The 24,351-nt window shown below is 36.5% G+C and overlaps 1 protein-coding gene across 1 annotated transcript in view; it reads left to right on the forward strand.

Annotated features, from left to right (window-relative positions):
- The window catches only part of tenm2a (teneurin transmembrane protein 2a), a 1,361,633-nt gene that overhangs the window by 126,244 nt on the left and 1,211,038 nt on the right, over positions 1-24,351 (forward strand). The window contains exon 4 of the mRNA XM_073921891.1: positions 13,437-13,598. The gene's annotated coding sequence lies outside the window, so the exon portion shown is untranslated. The remainder of the gene's footprint in view (positions 1-13,436; positions 13,599-24,351) is intronic.

Raw genomic sequence — 24,351 nt, forward strand, 5'->3', positions numbered from 1 at the left:
CTAGGCAGTTGCTAGGGTACCCTGGTTGGTTACTAGGCAAGCCTCACATACATGCCTGATAAAACATTTATACTTAGTAAGCATTTCTAGCAAGTTACAGTACTTGGCTAGTCAATATTAGCATGTAGCTAATCACTGCTAGCATGTGTAGCATATAGGAAGTTCCGTTTGCTAGCATGAGTCAAACGAGCCAATCTCCAAGTCTCTACGATGTTCCGATGCTGAGATATAGCTGTTGATGAATGGTTGCTAGGGTACTCTGTTTTGTTGCTATGGGCGAGGTTACAGAGTGCACTTGATTGTGGTTTGCTGTCTAAGTCAAATGAACCAACCCCCATGTCTCTATGACACTGCTATGCAAAGATATGCATCTTGGCCTATTTTAATGGAAGTCTATGGAATCAATTTGGGGGCGTGGCTTGTGAGCTTCATTATCATATTGAGATGCTCATTGGTTGTCTGAGTCAGATGAGCCATCCCCCAAGTCAATAGGACACTGCTAAGCAAAGATATGCATGTAGGCCAGTTATTAACATGAGTCTAGTATGAATTAGCATGTTACTAGCATGATTCTTGAACAAATTAGCATGTCATTAGCATGTTTCCAGTATGAGTTAGCATGTCATTAGCATGATTAGCATATGAGTAGCATGTTGCTAGCATGATTGGCATGTCATTAGTATGTTAGAATTATAAGCATTTGATAGCACAGCTAATTACAGTCTATAGGCCAGTTGCTAGGGTGCAGTATGTGGTAGTTAGGGGTGTGGCTAGAAAGTTAAAAGCTCATCAGTTATTGGTAGTTTGGTAGTCTGAGTTAAATGAGCTCAGCCATTAGTCTGTAGGACAGTCTGATGCAGAGTTATGAGCTCACAAAGTTTGATCCCATGTTAAGTCAATGAGAGTCTTTTGTAATGGAAGTCTACGGGACAGTTGCTAGGGTGCAGTATGTGGTAGTTAGGGGTGTGGCTAGAAAGTTAAAAGCTCATCAGTTATTGGCAGATTGGTAGTTGGAGTTAAATGAGCTCAGCCATTAGTCTGTAGGACAGTCTGATGCAGAGTTATGAGCTCACAAAGTTTGATCCCATGTTAAGTCAATGAGAGTCTTTTGAATTGAAGTCTATGGGACAGTTTCTAGGGTCCAAAATTGGTTGCTAGGGCGTGGCTAGAAAGTTTAAAGGTGATCAGTCATTGGCAGTTTGATAGTCTGAGTTAAATGAGCTCAGTTAGAGTTCTGTGCGACAGTCTGACGCAGAGTTACGAGGTAACAAAGTTTGGTCCAATGTTAAGTCTATGGGATTTTTCCGACAGTCCCGGGACGTTTTTCGGAAAACCGAAAGTTGGATCAGTCCGAGGAGATATGGCATACCGAGTCAGACCAGTTTGGAGGTCTGGTGTGAGTTTGGTGGTCATAGCTTGAAAGTTCAAGGAGTAGATAGAGTTTGAATTTTAGTCTCAGAAGAAGAATAATAATAAAATTAATAATAATAATAAGTTTAAATAGTAGAACAGTAGTCTGGCTTTGACAAGCCAGCCTAATAACTAGACAGTAAAGTTCGTCGAGACAAACTTTGAGGCTGGCTTGACAAAGCCTGTTGGTAATAGTTTATTTAGTTTAAAAATAGTTTGAAAAAGTATAAGTAGCATGTTATTAGCATGATTCTAGCATGAATTAGCATGATTCTAGCATGTATTAGCATGTTATTAGCATGAGTGTAGTACAAATTAGCATGTTATTAGCATGATTCTAGTATGAATTAGCATGTTATTAGCATGATTCTAGCATGAATAAGCATGTTACTAGCATGATTCTAGAATAAATTAGCATGTCACTAGCATGATTCTAGTATGAATTAGCATGCTACTAGCATAATTCTAGCATGAATTAGCATGTTACTAGTATGATTCTAGCATGAATTAGCATGTTATTAGCATGATTATAGTATGAATTAACATGTTACAAGCATGATTCTAGTATGAATTAGCCTGTTACTAGCATGATTCTAGTATGAATTAGCATGTTATTAGCATGATTCTAGTATGAATTAGCATGTTACTAGCATGATTCTAGTAAAATTTAGCATGTTACTAGCATGATTCTAGCTTGAATTAACATGTTACTAGCATGATTCTAGCATGAATTAGCATGTTATTAGCAAGATTCTATTATAAATTAGCATGTTATGAGCATGATTGTAGTATGAATTAGCATGTTACTAGAATGATTCTAGTATGAATTAGCATGTCACATAGCATAATTAGGTGGTTGCTAGGGTATTCTGATTGGTTACTAAGTCGTTGCTAGGCAGTTGCTGGGGTGTCCTGAGTGGTTGCTAGGTGGTTGCTAAGGTGTTGCTAGGCGGTTGCTAGGGTGTTCTGAGTGGTTGCTAGGTGGTTGCTAAGGTGTTGCTAGGTGGTTGCTAAGGTGTCCTAAGTGGTTGCTAAGTAGTTGCCAGGGTATTCTGAGTGGTTGCTAAGGCGTTGCTAGGGGGTTGCTAGGGTGTCCTGAGTGGTTGCTAGGTGGTTGCTAAGGCATCGCTAGGTGGTTGCTAGGGTGTCCTGAGTGGTTGCTAGGTGGTTGCTAAGGCGTTGCTAGGCAGTTGCTAGGGTGTTCTGAGTGGTTGCTAGGTGGTTGCTAAGGTGTTGCTAGGCGGTTGCTAAGGTGTCCCAAGTGGTTGCTAGGTGGTTGCTAAGGTGTTGCTAGGTGGTTGCTAAGGTATTCTAATTGGTTGCTAAGGCATTGCTAGGCGGTTGCTAGGGTGTCCTGAGTGGTCGCTAGGCCCTTACTAAGGCATTACTAGGCCGTTGCTAGGCGGTTGCTAGGGTAATTTGGGTGGTTGCTAGGCAGTTGCTAGGGTACCCTGGGTGGTTACTAGGCAAGCCTCACATACATGCTTGATAAAACATTTAAACTAAGTAAGCATGTCTAGCAAGTTACAGTACTTGGCTAGTCAATATTAGCATGTAGCTAATCACTGCTAGCATGTGTAGCATATAGGAAGTTCCGTTTGCTAGCATGAGTCAAACGAGCCAATCTCCAAGTCTCTACGATGTTCGGATGCTGAGATATAGCTGTTGATGAATGGTTGCTAGGGTACTTTGTTTTGTTGCTATGGGCGAGGTTACAAAGTGCACTTGAATGTGGTTGGCTGTCTAAGTCAAATGAACCAACCCCCATGTCTCTATGACACTGCTATGCAAAGATATGCATCTTGGCCTATTTTAATGGAAGTCTATGGAATCAATTTGGGGGCGTGGCTTGTGAGCTTCATTATCATATTGAGATGCTCATTGGTTGTCTGAGTCAGATGAACCATCCCCCAAGTCAATAGGACAATGCTAAGCAAAGATATGCATGTAGGCCAGTTATTAACATCAGTCTAGTATGAATTAGCATGTTACTAGCATGATTCTAGTACAAATTAGCATGTCATTAGCATGTTTCCAGTATGAGTTAGCATGTCATTAGCATGATTAGCATATGAGTAGCATGTTGCTAGCATGATTGGCATGTCATTAGCATGTTAGAATTATAAGCATTTGATAGCACAGCTAATTACTGTCTATAGGACAGTTGCTAGGGTGCAGTATGTGGTAGTTAGGGGTGTGGCTAGAAAGTTAAAAGGCCATCAGTGATTGGCTGCTGGCTAGACTGAGTTAAATGAGCTCAGCCATTAGTCTCTATGACAGTCTGATGCTGAGTTATGAGCTCACAAAGTTTGATCCCATGTAAAGTCAATAAGAGTCTTTTGTAATAGAAGTCTACGGGACAGTTGCTAGGGTGCAGTATGTGGTAGTTAGGGGTGTGGCTAGAAAGTTAAAACCTCATCAGTTATTGGCAGATTGGTAGTCGGAGTTAAATGAGCTCAGCCATAAGTCTGTAGGACAGTCTGATTCAGAGTTATGAGCTCACAAAGTTTGATCCCATGTTAAGTCAATGAGAGTCTTTTGTAATGGAAGTCTACGGGACAGTTGCTAGGGTGCAGTATGTGGTAGTTAGGGGTGTGGCTACAAAGTTAAAAGCTCATCAGTTATTGGCAGATTGGTAGTCAGAGTTAAATGAGCTCAGCCATTAGTCTGTAGGATAGTCTGTTTCAGAGTTATTAGCTCACAAAGTTTGATCCCATGTAAAGTCAATGAGAGTCTTTGTAATGGAAGTCTATGGGACAGTTGCTAGGGTGCAGTATGTGGTAGTTTGGGGTGTGGCTAGAAAGTTAAAAGCTCATCAGTTATTGGCAGTTTGGTATTCGGAGTTAAATGAGCTCAGCCATTAGTCTGTAGGATAGTCTGATTCATAGTTATGAGCTCACAAAGTTTGATCCCATGTTAAGTCAATGAGAGTCTATTGAATGGAAGTCTATGGGACAGTTACTAGGGTCCAAAAGTTGTTGCTAGGGCGTGGCTAGAAAGTTTAAAGGTGATCAGTCATTGGCAGTTTGATAGTCTGAGTTAAATGAGCCCAGTTAGAAGTCTGTGCAACAGTCTGACGCAGAGTTATAAGGGCACAAAGTTTGATCCAATGTTAAGTCTATGGGATTTTTCCGACAGTCCCGGGACGTTTTTCGGAAAACCGAAAGTCGGATCAGTCGGAAAAGATATAGCATAAAGAGTCAGACCAGTTTGGAGGTCTGGTGTGAGTTTGGTGGTAATAGTTTGAAAGTTCAAGGAGCAGATAGATTTTGAATTTTAGTCTCAGAAGAAGAATAAATAAAAATAATAATAAGTTTAAATAGGATAACAGTAGGTTGGCTTTGACAAGCCAGCCTAATAATAATAAGTTTAAATAGGATAACAGTAGGTTGGCTTTGACAAGCCAGCCTAATAAGTTTAGAAAGGATAACAGTAGTCTGGCTTTGACAAGCCAGCCTAATAATAATAAGTTTAATAGGATAACAGTAGTCTGGCTTGCTACACAAGCCAGCCTAATAAGTTTAAGTGAGATAACAGTATGTTGGCTTTTCAAGCCACCATAATTAACACAATACAGTGTACTATACTGTATGTAGTTAATGTATAGCACTGTAGTTATTTTAGTATTTTTTATTATTTAATTCCAAATTAATTAATTGAGTAATTTTCTTTCAGCTTAGTCCCTTATTTATCAGGAGTTGCCACAGCGTAATGAACCGCCAACTGTTCCAGCATATGTTTTACGCAGCGCATGCCCTTCCAACTGCAATACAGTACTGGAAAACACCCATACACTCAGGCATTCACACACACGCACACACACACACACATGCAAACATGCAAACTCCACTTTTCTGTGAGGTGAGAGTGCTAACCACTGAGCCACTGTGCGGCAAGGTTATTATAGTTAACCAAAGCGAACAAAAAAACTAGATTTGAAAAAACATTTACGTTTAACTGAAATAAAAAAAAAATAGACAGGCAAAGCCATTTGAGTTCTGAATAAGCCAAATAGCCTCAACCCACCTGTTTACTGCAGTAAAATCCACTTTCTATAGTTTCATTTTTTATTTAAAATAGCGAAATGTTCGTTAAGTTACATTTTTGTCTGGAGGAAACAGCTGTGCTGATGAGGTGAACGCTGAGAAAACCCGACTACTCCTCCTCTGTGACATTGGGATACAGGTGATACAGGTTATCTATTTCAAAGAACTGCAAATAAGCAGATATTATAACAATTTATTGATAAACACACACCTTGTTCTTTTGCTGTCCACGGCTGTGGTTTGCTAATCAAATGAAAAACAAAAGACGGGGAGGTGCCCATTAATAGTTTTGTTTCTGTATTAGTGATCACAATTGTGAACGAATCGTTCTTTTTGACCGGATCTTCTAAGTAAACAAGTTGAACTAATTCACCAATCGGACTGAATCATTTAAAACGATTCGCATATCCAGTAACGGTAATTTCTTATCCACAAACAAAGTACTTTTTAAAATGCCTGATACCCCTCTCTGACTCAAAATAAACCAATATATACAGAGTTATTCGGTTATTAGAACAGTAAACACAGATAACAGATTTGTAAAGCTTGCATGCGTGATTCGGTGAACCGAATACAGTACAAAGCCTGCTGTGACTTAAGTAAACTTGAACTACTTCATAGATATATACACGAGATATCGCATACAGACCTTGAGCATGCGTCAATAGCGTCGCCATATTTGTTCAGTGCTCCCAGGACAAGTGTCATTCAACCGCACTAGCCAAGACAGTGTTACTACGTGAAGATGCTGGACTTTAGCGCTGTCTACAGGTGTAGTAACAAGCAAACAAAGAAAAAAAAGTACAAAGGCAGAACATTTCATAAGTAAGATTTATTTTTTTGTATGTTATGAACTTTTGTAACATTATTGATGATAATACAGTCACTTACTGCTTTCACCAAAAGGCAAAGTAGCCCCAACTCGCACTAAACACTCGGCTTATGCTAGTTTTGTTGAATAAAATCAGCAGACAATGCAAAAGAAATATGACAACAAGACACTACGGTGCCAGAAACTTGTATTATTGTCGGCTAAGTGAACGAGTCGTTCATCCCGGAGATTCATTTACAAACGAATCACTCCCTCCGTCAGTATGAGAAGTGAAAGCAGGACAGGTCGTATTTGAGGATACGTGGATTAGATCAAATTTAACAGGCAGGGTGGATTGTACATTTCCATACACACAAACACAAGCTGTTTGTCAGGAATGCCTGTGCGATCACTTATCCATCAGTATAGAAAAGTAATGTCAAATTATAAGTTGACCTCTGGGAAAACTCCCGATCATAGATATATGTGTATATGTGTATTTCTCTGGCTCTGTATGGCCGCAGTCCTCCATTGCAGCTTGGTACCGCATTCATTTCATAGGAGCGCTACCCTGTACCAAAATGGCAGCTCTATTGATGCATTCCTTCCAATAGACAACAACAGGGTAGGAGACATCTAATGTATATATCTATGGAACTACTTCAGTGCGTGTAAATCGAGGACTTAAATAAGAGGATCTAGCGAAACGTACGTTTATTTTGTAACAGAAAGTAGTAATGCAATTTAAATAAGTGAATCATGCTTCAGATCATATACTTTACCGTTAACTGTATATTCTGCATATAGATTTTAGGGCATATTATGTACTATATCAGTGACCATATCAGTCTGCTATATAGTGATAGACTGTGTCACAAGCATTAACGACATTATCTTGATGGACTCATTCAGTGGCGAACTTGCGTGTATGTGACATATTTTCGTTGGAAAAAATGCACCTTATGTCCACCTTTTTTGCAGCCGTCATCCTCACTTGTGTGTCACCCAACGCACTATACTTGAGCACAGGATAAAAACAATCCACTGCATTTGGTGTTGCATGTATCTGAAGGCAGCCACAGCACAGCCAATCAAAATGTCCATGTGCATTTTGGGGGCGGGAGAACTCAAGGAGAGAACACGATTTAACCCTGTCTGCGTGTCTAGGTCTTTATGGTGTAGTTTAATGTTAACAGCGTGATTTTTGGATTAAATTATTGGTGTTGTGGCTGGAAGGGCATCCACTTCATTAAACAGTTTGGAATAGTTGGTAGTTCTTTCCGCTGTGGCAACCCCTGATAAATAGGGACCAAGCCAAAGAAAAAATAATAATTGTATATACAATTGTAAACAATTGTATATACCATGCTAAATAAAATTTCTCAATCTCAATTCTTTAGGAATGTTATTTCCTCTTTTGCTTTATAATGTTAAGCTGAATCATCTGAAAGCTCTCTACAGCCTGCAGTCTTACTCAACACTTAAAATCAAATCATTGTCAGCAAGCCATGCTCTATTATGGGAAGGCTTTAAGGTCTCCTATTTTTGTCTCCTGAAAGAAAACCCTTGTGTCTCTCACTTTCTTCTTCTCACCTTTTAAGAGGACTCTATATGAACGATACGGTTCTAGGTGGATCTCCACAAAAGATTGCTTACAAAAGAAAATAAGCCTGGTGCACTTTTACATTTTTTTTTTTACACAATATGCCAACCCCTGTTACCTTTAGACCTCAAGATATCATAGCCACTAAAGGTCCAGGGCCCAACTGACATTTCACCAAGCCCTTGAAACTCAGCCTCTTGTAAAAAAAAGTACAACCCCAGTCTGACCCAGACTGCCACAGAAAAATGATACTGAGCCAGTTCAGCAAAACAGCTGTTTTTCCTTTCAATTCAGACTGTATCGCTTCAAGAGAAGTGTCATCTTATGCCCGCTGAAGTCTCTGGAGTAATAGGCAATGCAATGAAAAAGAGGAAAATTGTTGCACATTAGCATACCTGCATGAGCAGTAACACCTGGGCACATCTGAAATTCCTCAGAGATGTGATGGAGGGGTAATGGAAGCCCGTTCTCACAGTAGGTGTACATATATAAGTGAAGATGTGAGAGGATAGAGGGCCCTGCTCGTGAGGATGAAAGGAACTTAATCTGAAGAGCTTTCCCTCCTCCGGAGAGGAAGACAGTGACAGAATCACAGGGAACCGGGAGAGAAAGGGATTGAGAGACGGTAGGAGAAGAGACAGGACGGGGCTGCCAATGAGTCTCAGTGGGGAAGCAGAGAAGGCATTACACCTATCACCGTCTCTCTTTCTCACCCATCTGTGTCTTAACTACTGAGTTCTGCTCTTACGATTTTATCTTCTGTTTTACACAAACTCTAAAATCAGTTTCGTCTTCTGTCAAGAGGTTTCAACTGAAATCAAAACCTGTTATGATTATGCCATTATGATGGTTTTACGTTGTGTCTTTTTATTTTTGTTGTTTACTGTAACATGTCTAAGCCATAACCAGGGGGCTTCGGGTGGTTCCAATGACCCATCCCCCACTGCAAATGTTTTTTGTACTAAACACGAGCTCCTATTTTTATTGCAATGCCTCATATTTTGGATGTAAAAGTTGTGAATTCTTTTTTTAATTTACAGGTTATAACAGAGTCCTACAATATTTGTGTTTTTCTTATGATAAATTGTAAAATTTCTACTGCAGTACTGTACTGAAATTATATTTGTTCATTCAACATTTTAACACATTTTTACTGTTATTAATAACATTTTTTATACACTGTCTGCTCTAAAGACAACTCCTTAACTTTTCTGATTTTGATAGTAATTGTCGCAGTCACCAGCAATCAAGTCCCTAAAGATCGCCACAAATCTGCCACCAAAAGAACTACAAATCCTGTCATGCACCACACACTCACACCTGTTCCGGTTCTTTTTTGATTACACATACACATATTGATTCCACATAGCCATCCATGTTATATGAAAGTACAATTGACCCTTCGCTAAGCCCCACCCTCCATAGTTACTGTTGCTATGCCTGTCAAGCTTTTATGCTTGGCACGTCTATTACAATTCGTAGGTGTCAGACATTCCCAGGGTTATAATTAGTCATTTTTGGCAAACAGGTGAGATATCTTAGAAAGCCAGACATAAAGGACTGCAGTATGCATTACAGGGGTATATTCACGACATAATACGCAAATGATTATAAAATAATTTAATCAAAATTTGATCGTAGGCTTAGCCGCCTTAAACACTGACCATTCAACAGCTTAGTTCATGCACAGCAGGGGAGGTGAAATTTTAATAATCTAATAATAACACATTAAACCGTGATTTCTCTTATTTTTAGCCAAAAAAAAACGTGATAGACTAATTGTTGTGCAATGAAATATAGCGTTACTAACCGACGAGGAAACACACATGGACAGTGCTTCCACATAATTCATTTATAGAAAAAACTTCTTTTTTACATCGCCAGAAAGGTGAAATTGATGGATTTGTGCTGGATATTAGCATCATTTACCCATAACAATGTACAGTACCTATAACTGTCAGTATGTTTGTGTGCTTTTTATACCGTTTCTATTCTAATTTGCAGTTAAGTGGAACAAAATAAATAAACTGAAATGCAAATCAAAGTATACAAAGCAGAAGTGAACAAATAGATTTTCCCTACCAGCAAATATTAATCCGACACCAAATAAAAAAGCAGTCATGAACCTGGTACAACATCACGACCAATGACTAAATCTCCAAAGGCCGGATGAAAACATTAGTGAACTGTAGCTCTGATATGGACATGAGTGTTATAAATTTCTGAAAACAGCTGCGGGTGAAGTATATTAATTGATTGCAAGTGCTCAGTATGTGATTAAATTTCTGTTTTGCTCTGTTCATACTGTATGTAGTCCAAATATTCTTAGCTTGAAACAGATGGAAATGTGACTAGATTTTTCGGCTTTTATGCCCCTCACAAAGCTTGATCCACGTCAGCATTTCTACTCTTGGGTTTTTTTGTTTTGGAAAAGTAAAAAAATTCCACCACCCTGTCTAAACTCTTAGGATACCGGGTATCAGATTTGCAAAATCCATATGAGCAATGATTTGGCCTCCTGCGCATAGCTATGATTGCTAAGCCATGATTGGTGTGTGGCGGTTTTTCAGTGTGGCCTAGGGTCAATTAGGATATTGTGGTTATCTATGAATTTACAAATGTACTTTATACAAGAAAGGCTGGGAAAATTGTAAAGCACTTTATTATTATTATTAAAATTACAATTATTATTATTATTATGTTAAAACATGTTAAAAAGCGCTCTACAAATAAACTTGAACTGTATTGAATTTCATGACATTATTTATAAAGCTATAATATAAAACCAACAATTTAAATAAATATTTGTAAATTACTTAAGTATTTAACAAAATTGTAGAAAATATGTTTTAGTACATTATATCAAAAAGTGAACACATTATGATATCAGCTGTCAAGCTTAGCAGCAAAAGCACAGATTAGTGGATACAATTTTAATAAAATGCAGTATAATACCCTCATAATTAAATACAAAATGATGGCAAAAGTTCTACAATTTGAGAAAAAGAATCACCCTTTCTACTCTTTTAATAAAATGTAAAATAAATATTTTGTGTCCCTATGAAGTTTTAACTCAAATACCCAACCTATAATTTAGCATAGCTTGTAAAATTTGCACCAATTTGTATGTAAGCAGTTTTTGTGTGCTCCCTTAAATGCAAATGCACTGCTGCTTCCACTATCTTTTCAGAAGAGGGTGGAACTTCTGCTCACTGTTCTCTGACACTGTAGAAACAACAAAACAACCAAATCTCACACAGTCAAAATGTCAGAAGTGACCAGAAGTGGATTACAGCTTTATGCTGCGTTCACACCAGACACAGATGAAGCGTCACACGCGAGTGATTTACATGCTAAGTCAATGCAAAAAAGGCAAGTAGATATCCTGCGCCACTATTGACATGAATGAGGCGGTGCGAAAGATGCGATTCACGTGAATAAAGTGCTGCGAGTTGAACATTTTGCATGTTTGACATGTTTAAATTGCGTATCACATGCTTAACGTGCTCGAGTTGGAAAATCTGAACTTCAGCAAACATTCGTGCCAATCTCGAGCTTGCTCTTGTAGGGGAGGGATTATGACGTAGTGCCTGTTGTTGGTGTTCTGAGGGAAATCCTCTTGCAGACACCAACACCAGCTCATCAAACTGGGCTTGACTCAGTCTAAAGCACCGCTGAAAGCCTCCATTATCCATGTATAGTTTCTGGAGGAGTTGATGAACTCAGAGCTATAGGTGCGCTTCTGAAAGTATCTAGTGGACTCAGACGTGGCACCGAACGAATCTACAGTGTATTTCAGCATTCTTAAAGCTCATAGAGCACAGCTACTATTAAATAAGAGGTATACTTTTCATTTAAAAATTGTGAGAAACTATCAATAGAATACATTTTAAGCCATTTAGCAACAAAGCTAGACAGAAGCCCTGCACATGAATTCGCGTCTATTGTGAAGTAAATTTGACGAGTGAATGAAGTGAGTAAACTGAAATTGTTCACCCCTCTATTTATGTGCAAATAGCATGATTTATTTGCGCGTGCTGCATTTGGTGTGAACACAGCATTACATGTTCAAACTAAAATAACTGTAATGTTAGTCAAATTAGCCGAACAACATGTTAACAAACAAATTTTGAAAGGAAAATTGAAAAATTTTTCAAAATATGAAATGATGTTTGTTTTGGATATAAAGTTGTGTGTTATTACTCATCTACAGTAACAACCATGTTTGAGCTACCATGAGCAAGTCTAAAATGTGGTATATTGATCAGTGCTTATATAGTATGCTAATAAAACATTTTATTTTTTTATTTTTATGAAATAATCTTGTATCTTATAAACAGTTAATACTAGAAGTTTACATACTCTGTATAAAAAAGGGACATAATCATTAAAACAAAAGTCAGATGTTAATGTGACAATTTTCTCTCTTAGGTATTATTATTATTATTATTAAGTTAGGATTATCAAATTTATTTATGTTGTGCTTAATAGCTGAATAATGAGAGAGATATTTTTTGAGAAATTGTTATAACTTTTCTTGAAAGTCATTTTATACACAATAAGATTATTATGCCTCTGAAAAAGCTCAGATGATGGTGTCAGTGTTTTGGAAGTTTCTGATTGGCTAATTGACAACATTTAAGTTAATTAGATGCACAACTGTAAAATAGTATTTAACAAAAACCTCAAACACACTGCTTCCTTGTGTGACAACAAGGGAAAATCAACATGCCAAAAAAAAAAAAAAAAAAAAAAGCCAGATTACAATTTGCTAAATTACACTGGGAAAAAGATTAATTTCAGTTTTGCTGCAGGAGAGATGGATCCACTTTATAGCATAGATGGCATCACGAAGGAAGAACATTAAGAAACAACATCTCAAGACATCAGCCTGGAAATTAAAATTTGGCCACAAATGGGTCTTCCAAACATACGATGACCCTAAGCATACAATCAAATTAGTTAAAATGTGCTTTAAGGACAACAGAGTGAATGTTTTGGAGTGGCCATCTCAAAGCCCTGATCTCAATCCTATAGAACATTTGTGTTCAGAGTTAAAAAAGCTTGTGCGAGCAAGACAGCCAACAAATCTAACTCTGTTACACCAATTCTGCCAAGAGGAATGGGCCAAAATTCCTTCAAACTTTTTTGGGAAGCTTGTGAAAGGATACCCAAAACATTTGACCAAAGTATAAAAGTATGTGGTTTAAAAGCAAAGCTAAAAAAAATACCAAGGAAATGTATGTAAACTTTTGACTATCTAGAACAAAAAATGATCAAAAAAAAAATTCTCTCATTATTCTAGCATTTAGCAAATGTAAATCATTTTGGTAATCCTAACGGACCTAAACTAGTAAAAATTTTGTTTGATTTACCCTCAGACATTTAAAAAAATAGTTTTGTTCCTTTTTTAGAGTGTATGTGAACTTCTGGTTTCAACTTTATGTATGTATGTATTTATGCAAACATGTATATTCGTATGTGTTTGTGTATGTACAGTTTACATGTTTGAACAGTTTACTGGCTACAGTACTGACTACAGTTGTCATACTCCCCTACTGTTTAGAGCTGAGCTGTCCCACGCTGAACTGAACTGAAGCCTTTTGCACTGGGCTGGGCTAGACTGTCTGATACAACACATTCAGAGACTGGGAGACAGAAGCACACAACAGAGGAGGCACGTTTAAATGTCGCTGGCAGCACTGAAGCCGAGACCACTTCTAAACTGGTAGGATGCTAAGAGTTTGCAATTCCTGAGTTTTACCACTAGTGTGCATTTGTGAGCAGCGAGAGAGAACATTACGCACCGGCTAATGGGATGCTTTGCAACTTCTGCTTTAACTTTATTTGACGTTGCAGTGTGGGTGGCTCATCGTCTGGCTGTAGGTTATTTGTCTTCCCGTCTTAACACAGTGGTGTAATGAGATGCAAGTGTGATAAATGTGATGGATGTCTCTGCTAGACTGTGATCTGTCGCCTGTGGCCACACTCTTACATCACTCAGTCGGGAGTCCACGGCCACCGCCTGTGGATCCATAATTCTCCTTCATTTGCTCTGTGACAGATTTCTGTTTGAACTTGAGTCCCCCTGTGGCGAGATGCTAATCGCTCAAAAGTACATCCCACCCTCGGCTAGCATCTTGAGCTGTTTCTTTTCAGCGTGCGGCTGCATGCGGGCATAGTCATTGTTTTTTGAAAGAATAACAAAACAAAACAGGTGTTTGTTCTCACTAGAAATGCTAAAATAAGTGTTCAGATTATGTTAAATGAACTTTTTGGATGTTAGATTAAGTTTAGATGGAGTTAGATTGAAACTATCCTCCATTTTTGGTTGACAGTTCTGATCGTATTTGTGGCTGTTCTTTTCAAAGTTAGTGCCGGCCATTTTTTGGTCTCTCTGTGTTGTCAATTGCAGAATCTTTGGTAATTACAGACCTTGTATGTGTATTCTGATATTTAGCAGTTGTTTATTCATTCTGTGCATGTTGCTGTGTTTGGGTATTAACATTTATTATGATGCCCAAACTTGCTTTTCCTCAATATTTACTTGCTTTGTTATATTCAAATATTTATCCGGTCTACTAATCTGCATTTTCTTTTGAGATGTAATTTTCTCACCTGCTGTGTTGTGACCGAAAAGCAATGTTTGGTTTACATATCTGAACTTACCTTGAATTTAAAATACAGATGAAAGGATAAATCGTGTGTTATTAACTATAATTTTTCTTTCTTAACAAACATTTCTTTGTGAAATTACTTTCATATGCGGGTGAGCAGATGCAAACATGGTATTAAATTCCTGTAATCAGCTCATGGAGAAACAAAAAAATACTGAAAAAGAATCTCTCAAATGTCAGACAAAGCATATCAATGTGTTGATAAAAAATCATGAAAATCTTACGCTCTTAAAAATTAAAAGGTAGTGTATTTATATTTATGGTTCCATGAAGAACGTTCCACATATAACATTTGCATTGTACAGAATATTATTAATGGTCTAAAATGCTTCCCACTGTTAATTCAAACACTTCACACTGTTCAATAAAAGATTCATTTTGGCAGTGTTTCCCAACCCTGTTCCTGGAGGCACACCATCACTACATACTACACTACATAGACCCGTTCATTTCATGTTTTGTACTCTCTTCTGATGAGTTGATTCAGGTGTGTTTGATTAGTAAGAGGTTGAAAATGTGTACTGTTTGTGTGCCTTGAGGAACAGGGTTAGGAAACACTGCAACTGAAAATGAATTTTCTTCTACAGCATTGCTGCAAACTAACAAACAACTAAACAAACATAAACTATGAGAAATGCTTGGTTATTTAAACCCAAATTTGGCGAAATATGGACTAACCCAAACATTGCGTTAAATTTGGTTCTTTTGATTTATTTAAGTGGCTCAGGTTAGAAATGTTGCCTTACAGCAAGAAGGTCTCTGGTTTGAGTTCCGACTGGTCAGTTGGCATTTTTGTGTGGAGCTTGCATGTTCTTCTGGCGTTTACGTGGGTTTTCTCCAGGGGCTCCGGTTTCCTCCACAGTTTAAAGATATGCGCTATAGGTGAATTGAATAAACTAAATTGTTCATTGTGTATGTGTGTGAATAAGTATGTATGGATGTTTCCCAGTACTGGGTTGCAGCTGGAAGGGCATCTGCTGTGTAAAACATGCTGGATAAGTTGGCAGTTCATTCCACTGTGGCAACCCATGATGAATAAAGGGGCTAAGGGAAAATGAATAAATGAATGATTTAATAATAAAAAAATAAAAAAAACAGTTGGGTTAGTCCATATTATGCCCAGAATTGGGTGAAATAACCCAGCATTTTTAGTGTACAAACACATCTTGGGGCCTTCATTTGAAATAATTACATTCTGAAACACAAGCAAACATTTGGTAATTTCATACATTTTATGTTGTCCCGTCTTTAGGCCTGTTGGGCTAAATTGACAATCTGGAGAATTTTTTAGAGGTGGCATGGTGGCTCAGTGATTGTGACTGTCACCTCACAGCAAGAAGGTTTCTGGTTTGAGTCCTGGCTGGGCCAGTTGGCGTTTCTGTGTGGAATTTGCATGCTCTCCCCGTGTTCAAGTTGGTTTCCTCCACAGTCCAAAGGCATGCGCTGTAGGTGAATTGGATTAATTCATTTACCGTAGTGTTCGTGTGGGTGAATTCCCAGTACTAGATTGTGGCTGGAAGGTCATCCACTGCATAAAACAAATGCCGGAATAGTTGGTGGTTCTTTCCATTGTGGTGACTCCTAATAAAGGAATAAATGATAATTTTTGCTCTTACAGTATGTAAGCCATTCATTCATTCATTTTCTTTTTGGCTTAGTCCCTTTATTAATCTGGGGTTGTCACAGCGGAATAAACCGCCAACTTATCCAGCATATGTTTTATGCACCAGGAAACACCCATACACTCTTACATTCACACGAGGGCTGCACGATTCTGGATAAAATGAGAATCCCAATTTCTTTTTACTTAAAATCAAGATCACAATTTTCTCATGATTCTGTAGATGTAAAATAAAGGTTAAATGAGTAGGCTGTTATTATTGTTATTTCCCAAACATATAGTAAAACAACAATAATATTATTATGTAAAGCTCTACCGTTGGTTATTTTCTGTAGACTTTGAAAAGTGTGTGCTGATAATTAACCCACAGTAAAGTGATGACATCGGAATACAAGTATTCATAATTTTAATGTTAAATTATTGTGTTTGAGACATTGAGAACATTATTAGGCCATTTATTCACTGGTAAAATCAAACATTTGTCATTATCAGATTCCCTCCTATATTATATGATTACATTATGGCTAGAGTGGTTATACTGACACTGTTAAACATTGATTCCCATGCACAACACTGTGTTTGCTATGAAAGAAAAAAAAAAACACACCAAATGCTTGTCTTAATCATAACCGTAAAATGCGTTATGATCATTTAATTGATGTGCGCATCAATTTCATTTTCACTTCCGAGTGCGGCTCATGACCTCCATTACTGTGAGAAAATGTGAGAGAATAAAACCACACTCACATGCAAATCATACTCCCCAAGTCCACGCACAGCTCTCAAACGATTGCTCTGTGCAACAAACTGAACATTATTTACAACTTTATTACCTGTTATTCACAGCATATGCAGGTTCTGTTCACTGAAGTAAGCATCAGGCAGCCATGCGAGCGTCCTCTGTTCCTGGATCCATTTGGGTAGAATTGAGATCGTGAGCTTTTTCGATTAATCGTGCAGCCCTAATTCACACACATACAGTACAGCCAATTTAGCTCATTCAATTCACCTACTGTATAGTGCATGTCTTTGGACTGCGGGTGAAACCAGAGCACCCAGAGGAAACATGGAGAAAACATGCAAACTCCACTTAAAATGCCAACTAACCCAGCCGGGGCTCGAACCAGTGACCTTCTTGCTGTGTGGTGACTGTGCTACCCACTGTGCCCTTTATGTAAGGCTTATTTAGACATCACAGAACAGTCTAACATATTGTATCAATGCATAAAGTATACGGGACATTTATTACAAAAAAACATTTGACAGACTGAACAGTTGCCTATGATATTTTCCCATGTGATAGGGCTAAGAGCATCTTCTGACGCAGTTTTATAAGCATAGTCTAGTGAGATGCATGGAGAAAGATGACAGGAATATATGCTTTTTGTGAGTATGTCTCTTTCACACATATAGTTGGGGAAATTGGCTATATTTCCTCGAGAGATCCTTTGCCAATTTCAGGGAGTTATTGTGATTGAGTGGTGTAGTTACAGCGGAAGACTGCACTGTGGTTGTGCTGGCAGTCTCAGTTCATATATGGGTCAGTCCACCTGCAGTCACCATCTACTGTTTTAAACACTCCATCCGCTTGCCTCACATGGCTGCACACGAAAAAAAAAGAGAAAGTATCTATCAGAGGGGTCTTTATATTGTTGGCACTACTTTTGACCTCAATACATATACATTTATTCTATTGTGTCTTCTTTAAAATGTCCTTAGGATATCACACAGAATTCGAATTACTCCTAATCTATATAGCCCGTTGCCCTCAGATTTAATCTATAGTTTAACTTCTATCTACCAGATGGCCCCTTTCTCATCAGAAGGACTGGTTTGTAATATGTTTTAGTGTCACATTATTTTGTAATTTTGTTTTGTTGTAAGGTCATGTTATACTTCTAGTAGAGCTGAAATCGGTGTGATGTAAGTTTTGTAACACTTTATTTAAGGTCACAATTCACTATGAACTATTGGCTCATTACTATACCTCAAACTGGGATGTAAAAATATGGCTGCCCAGTGTTAATTTCGTTGACGAAAAATTTGGTCTTAATTTTTGTGATGAAAAGGTTTCTGCCAAAGAAAACAAAATAAAAATTGAGTGATGATGAAGACAACTGCAATACAAACATATTGACTTTTTCGTTGACTAATAAAAACAAAACGAGATCGTGATTGGGAGAGGTTTTTTGGAAATTATCCAATAAACTAAATTCCATATTCAAAAAGAATTTTAAGTTAGAATATTTTGTACAAAGAAATGTATAAAATTTTTAATTAAATTTACTTTTAAATTAAACCAAACATATTTTAGTTAACTAAATCTAGAGTAGATTTAGTCGACTAAAATCTTATCAAATTTAGTCGACTAAAACTAAATTGATTCAGAAGACTAAAATATGACTAAAACTAAACTGTAATTTTAGTCAAAAGGCTAAGACTAAAACTAAAAAGTTTGCTGTCAAAATTAACACTGATGCAGCCGTTTTTTTATTTCAACATGCTTTCAAGCAGAAATAACGCCAAAGCATTATTCTCTTGAACAGCTCTTGCAATTATATCACATTTGAGATCGGCTCTTTGATATTTACCTCTCATTGAAAGATGAAAAAATGTGGGGGAAATATGGGAAAGTACTTAAATGGCATGATAGCAGGATAAAATGGTAAAATACGGGAGAATCTCTGCAAAAATAGTAGAATTGACGGGTATGCTCAGTACCTGTCTTTTATGATTTAACTGTTTATTAGTAGTCATAAGGTATGATCTTATTCTAAATTCCCAATCAGCCAAAACCTATACCCAAGTTCTACTAACAATTAATACAAAGCTAATTACTCAGCTAATGATTTGTTAATATTGTGAATTGTGACTTAAAAGGGACCTATTTTTACAAGATTAAAATAAGTCTCTGATATCCCTAGTGTGTGTATGTAAAGTTTCAGCTCAAAAAACCCCTCTAACATTGTTTTATAGTATTAAAACATTCCCCTTTTAGGTTTTGATGCTAATTGTGTCATTTTGGACAGAGACAGTCGCTTTAAATTTAAATGAGATTGTGCTCTCAGTCTTCTTTTCAAAAGAGGGCGGAGCTACAAATGCCTATGTGTCAGCAAAGTGGCAGATTCAAACAGACAACTAAGGTCCTATGCTAATAAGGGAGAGATCGACACTAATGGGACTTTCCGGCCTTTGATGACAGGTACAAAGGTAGAATGTCAATGAAAATGTTTCTGCAAAATAAAAAATGTAATTAATATTTTTTTGCTATTGGAAGCTGGCTATATTCTCAGACTGTTTTGTATAATAGTTTTTTTTTTTAAAGTGTCACTGTTATTTTGAACAAAATCAAAGCAAAACAATTAGATTTTTAGAGTTTGTTACAGTGGTTTGAAACAGCCTGGCATGCAGACTTGCATATACCAATAAGCACCTTTAATTTTCCATTGATCTGTGGCAGTTATGTAATAGATGAGTATTGCTCTGAGGCTTCACTTTCTCTGACTTTTTCTCTTCAGTTTTGTTAACATCAAAATTTAAAAGCTATTTTCTCACTCTATTTTGCATAGTTCTATTGGTCAACATTTTGTACTCTAAAACTATTAAGGTATTTTTAGTTTAGAACAGTTTTAGAACAATCTCAATACTTCAGAGATACTTCATTATCAGAAGTTATCAGCTGATATTGGCAAGTAGGGGCCTTCTGTGCCTACTGGTAAGCTCAGTAAGCTGTTATCATTCATCCATCAACCATCAGCTATACTAATAGAAAAGACTCCAGATTGAGATCTGTTTTTACATTACTGTGACGTTTAGATTTAGGTTTGTGGTAGGGGTAGACTCTAAAAAATACAATTAATGGGAAATTTCAGAAATAATATAAATAATTGTCATGGTTAAGCAGCTATACTAATAGAGAACACTCCAGATCCAGATCTGTTTTTAAATTACTGTGACAGTTGGTTTAGGTAGGGGAAGACGTTAATACAGTACAATTAATTGAGAAATTTAATAAATAATATAAATAGTTCTTGTTAACTTCCGGCCGCAGCTGTATGTGATCAATAGCTGATTAAGCATGTAGATGGATGATAACAGCCTTCTGAGTATACCAGTAGGTGCTGAAGGCCCCTACTGGCCCATATCTTTCAGCTGAATTCCACTGTTAACGCCACTGATAACATTCGAAGCTTCGAGACAATATATAACTGCCAAAGCAATGTCTCAGATTCAGTATAGTCAACACTGCATTATTTTTTATTATCAGTCAATCTGAAAAGCCTTTATTTAAAAAAGTCTTTACTATAACAAGGCAAAGGCAAACAGTAAAAAAGTAAAAGTAAAAGTAAAGTTTCTACATTATTCTGTCATAATGCTGTTTATAGCAGACTGTAAGTGACATGACCTGAAAGCAACCTTTTAAAATGTGTGATAATGTTGATGCATAATGCTGTTAACATGCAACTATTTCATTTTTGAGCTACTCAAAGCATTAACACCACTTCTGACACAATGAAGTGGATTTTTAACTGTCACTTTGTCGCTGTGGTCACAATAGTTACTGTATGTCTATGGTATAGAGGTGCTGTTAGGATCAGTGGTTAGGCAATGAAATGCTTGTGTTATTTCCACAATTCTGCACAGGACAGCATATTGTGATTCTCTGTGGCATCTCTATCTTTTTGTTGCTTGAGTAATCCAGTGTTTGTATTTTTCCAGCTCCCACTGCTTGTGTCAGACAAAATATAAAAGGAGAACTTTTTTGGAATTTTTGTTTCAGTAAAAAGCTAAATGAGTTATAAAAAAACAAAACAAAGAACTTTAATGCATGACACATGTGTCAATATTTAATAAATCAAGCATTTCAATAGAACACTTTAGTCAAACTGCCATCAGCTGACATTAAGCTTTTCTTGGAATGTACTGTACAACTACAATCCAGTTTTGACACCTATTTTAGCAGCCTATTAAATACATTTACTCAGACTTTTTCCTCCACCCTAAATCTCATCTACAATAGTAGCTCCACATCATCTGATTATTTTCAGTTTGGCATTAACATTATCATTTTCAATGTTTCTGACTGTATAAATAATTCTGCACCCATTTGAGTCTGTTGTTACATGCACAATATTGATATCATTGGCAGTTCAAAATACACTTAATTATTGTTATTTAAACTTTTAAGGGTATTCAGATTGTTGTTTCATTGGTTTTCATTGGCAGCAAAGTCTTAAAACCTTTTGTTTATTTTCAAATATTATTATATATAAACATATTCATGTTTATCTTGCCTATGACATTGAAATTTCCAACCCAGGCTCATTCTGAAAACATACCCCATAAACATTTCTGGAAAGTTCCAAGTACGTCACAAGAGGTTTGTTTTTCTTTGCAGTTTTTGCTTTTGTGAATCAACCAGAGACCGCTGTGTATGTTTTTGAGATCACAAATTTCTTTTGCAAGTGCCAGAGGCTGCTGTCAACTGACTGACTGACTTACTAAAGGACTGACTAACTGACCAATTGACTGACCCACCCAACTCCTTCTTTAAATCCAACTAATAGTGTTTTTAAAATGTTTCATAAGACATCAAGTGTTTTCATAGTATTTTTTGGCTTCTTTTTTGTCTTACCTGCTTTCTGGAACCGTTCTTTGCTGGACTGGAACCCCATCATCGTGGTCAACTGTAAAAAAAAAAAAAAGTATTTTTGTCTTTTTTATTTGTATTTGAATTATGTTTGTAGAAGTTGTGAAATATATTGAAGGTGTACTTAACTGTTCAGTTCTGGTATGCAGAGAATGGTTGCAGAAAGAGGAAGTATGTTTGGGTGCAACAGCCAAGGGACTGCAGAATGATTGACAAGTGATGTTACACTAAAACGTCACATTTATATATCAGTTGTGTATAAATATTGGAGTCAGGGAAATGTAGTTTTGTTGTGATCCTCCTGAATGTAATTCTAGTATTGCATTGGTGTAACATAACCCAGAGCTCTGTCCTCGAATTCATCATTTGTATCTAACAAATTACTAATATTTTTGACATTCCAGCCTGATCTCACGAGGAAACATAAGTATTTTACGTTTTGTCAGAATTATTGGCTAATTCGTACGAATTCATACAATTTCAGTCGTGCGAAAATTTACGATTTTAAAAAGGAGGTGTGGCATCCAACCCCACCCCTAACCCCAACCGTCATTGGGGGATGAGCAAATTGTATAAAATTGTGCAAATTAGATCATACAAATTCATACGAATTAGCCACTAAATCAAAAAGTTACAAATTGTCGTGAGATTGCATTGGACATTAAAGAAAACTCTCTCCTGACCTTTTTTATTGAACATGCATGGAATTGGCGAGATATTCCAACACAACTCATCTATGCATCTCAAGTGTGCTGATGTACATGCCGAACTACTTGACAAACAGGTAACAAACTGGTGACAACCTTTCTGTGACTATTTACTGGCTTTTCATAAATGTCATAGTAAGGATGATTTAAAGATGAAGCAAGACAAACTGCATTAAAGATAAAACACTGAATTAAACATTATGGAGCGGATAAAAAGAGATCTACGAATGACTTAACAGCTGGATAATTTGATGTTAATTTCTTAGTGAATGCATAAAAGTTATAATAAACTGATTAAAATGAGTTAATAACTAATACAATTTTAAAATATATTATTTTTTTTTAATGAAAGCCTGTTTTGGCGTCAAGCTGATTTCTGTTGCCAGATTTTAATGCATTTTATTATACTACTATACTAATGCATTTGTCTTTCATTCAAAATTAAGTGACTTTGCTTCTGAAATGGCTGCGGAGTGTGTGCGTGTATGTGTGTGTGTAATAACTTACTTATGTTAACCTCTGATAATTTGAACATCTTTGACCTTTATGATTTCAGTGCCTACATGCATTTATTGTTAGAACACACAGTAATAGTCTGTAGCCAGTTTAAGAGCTACGCAAATCCAAGGTCATATTCATGTGCTTTCTTGTAATTCTCTGCAATTTCTTAGACGTTCTGTGCAATCGTTGAACTTTGAGGTCTTTTTAATGCTTTTATTGGAAGAGGCTACAATGTGAAAACGCTCACACCATCATTCATATGTATGAGGTCAATAAGGTGTGTCAGAGAGAGTCATTCACAAAGCTTGCTTTTTCTACATTGAACATTTTTCTTTATGGCTTTCTTTGTATTTTCAACTTTCTTGTTGTTTTGAATATATATGCTTGAATATTATTTGCATTTAAACGTTTGGTTGACACTTTATTCATATTTGTTTTAAATCTAACATATATTTAGCTTTACTTTGCAATAAGTAAACAAACATGCATGACTACAAGATTGAGCTGCACAATTTATAGTTTCAGCATCGATAGCACAATGCACAAATCTACAATCGAGTCACATAATAATTAACCACAATTACAGTTAAAAACACATGCAAAGATTAACAATAATAGTGTGAAATATAATTAAAGGCCTGAGAATATATTAGATTTAAAGTGAATTATGACCATTTGGGCACAAGAAGTCATACAGTTTGTAGCTTTAATAAAGATTAATTATATACAGTAGAATTATTTGAAGATCACAACAGATTTTTTTAAATTCGGTTTGGTATTGTTCAATATAGTTGTATGACAACCTTGATAAAAGGTTTTGATTCGCTTCAGATGTTGAATAGTGTTATTTTACATTTGATAATTTAATTTCTGGACGTCATGCTGTTAGACTCTCCAGAAAATCATAAGGAGCTGTTTCTTTTATTTGTTTCTCTATGCTTTTGTATTAACTCTTTTAATCGATTTATTGTGGTTTGTGCAGATGCACTCTGTATCACTGTAAAATTATTAATTCCTCCCAAACATAGTTATTTAAATAAAATTATGTTCAAATCGCGCCATATATATATATGGGCACCCCTGGTAAATAAGGGACTAAGAGTGAAAATGAATAAATAAATTATTTTTTTTTGTTAAGCAAATTGATAAATTAGTTTATAAAACTTCACATATATTGCAGAAATACAAAATACCACAATGTCAGTTTTTTTCCAATATTCACTTAATATCTGTCAATATCTAAAATAACTTCAAGACTGCAAAACATTGTAATATTTACCACTGCTGTGTTACAAAATATGATGTAATATATCGGTCATATCTCT

The sequence above is a fragment of the Danio rerio genome, chromosome 14 (genome assembly GCF_049306965.1).
Source record: "Danio rerio strain Tuebingen ecotype United States chromosome 14, GRCz12tu, whole genome shotgun sequence".
NCBI classification, from domain to species: domain Eukaryota; kingdom Metazoa; phylum Chordata; class Actinopteri; order Cypriniformes; family Danionidae; genus Danio; species Danio rerio.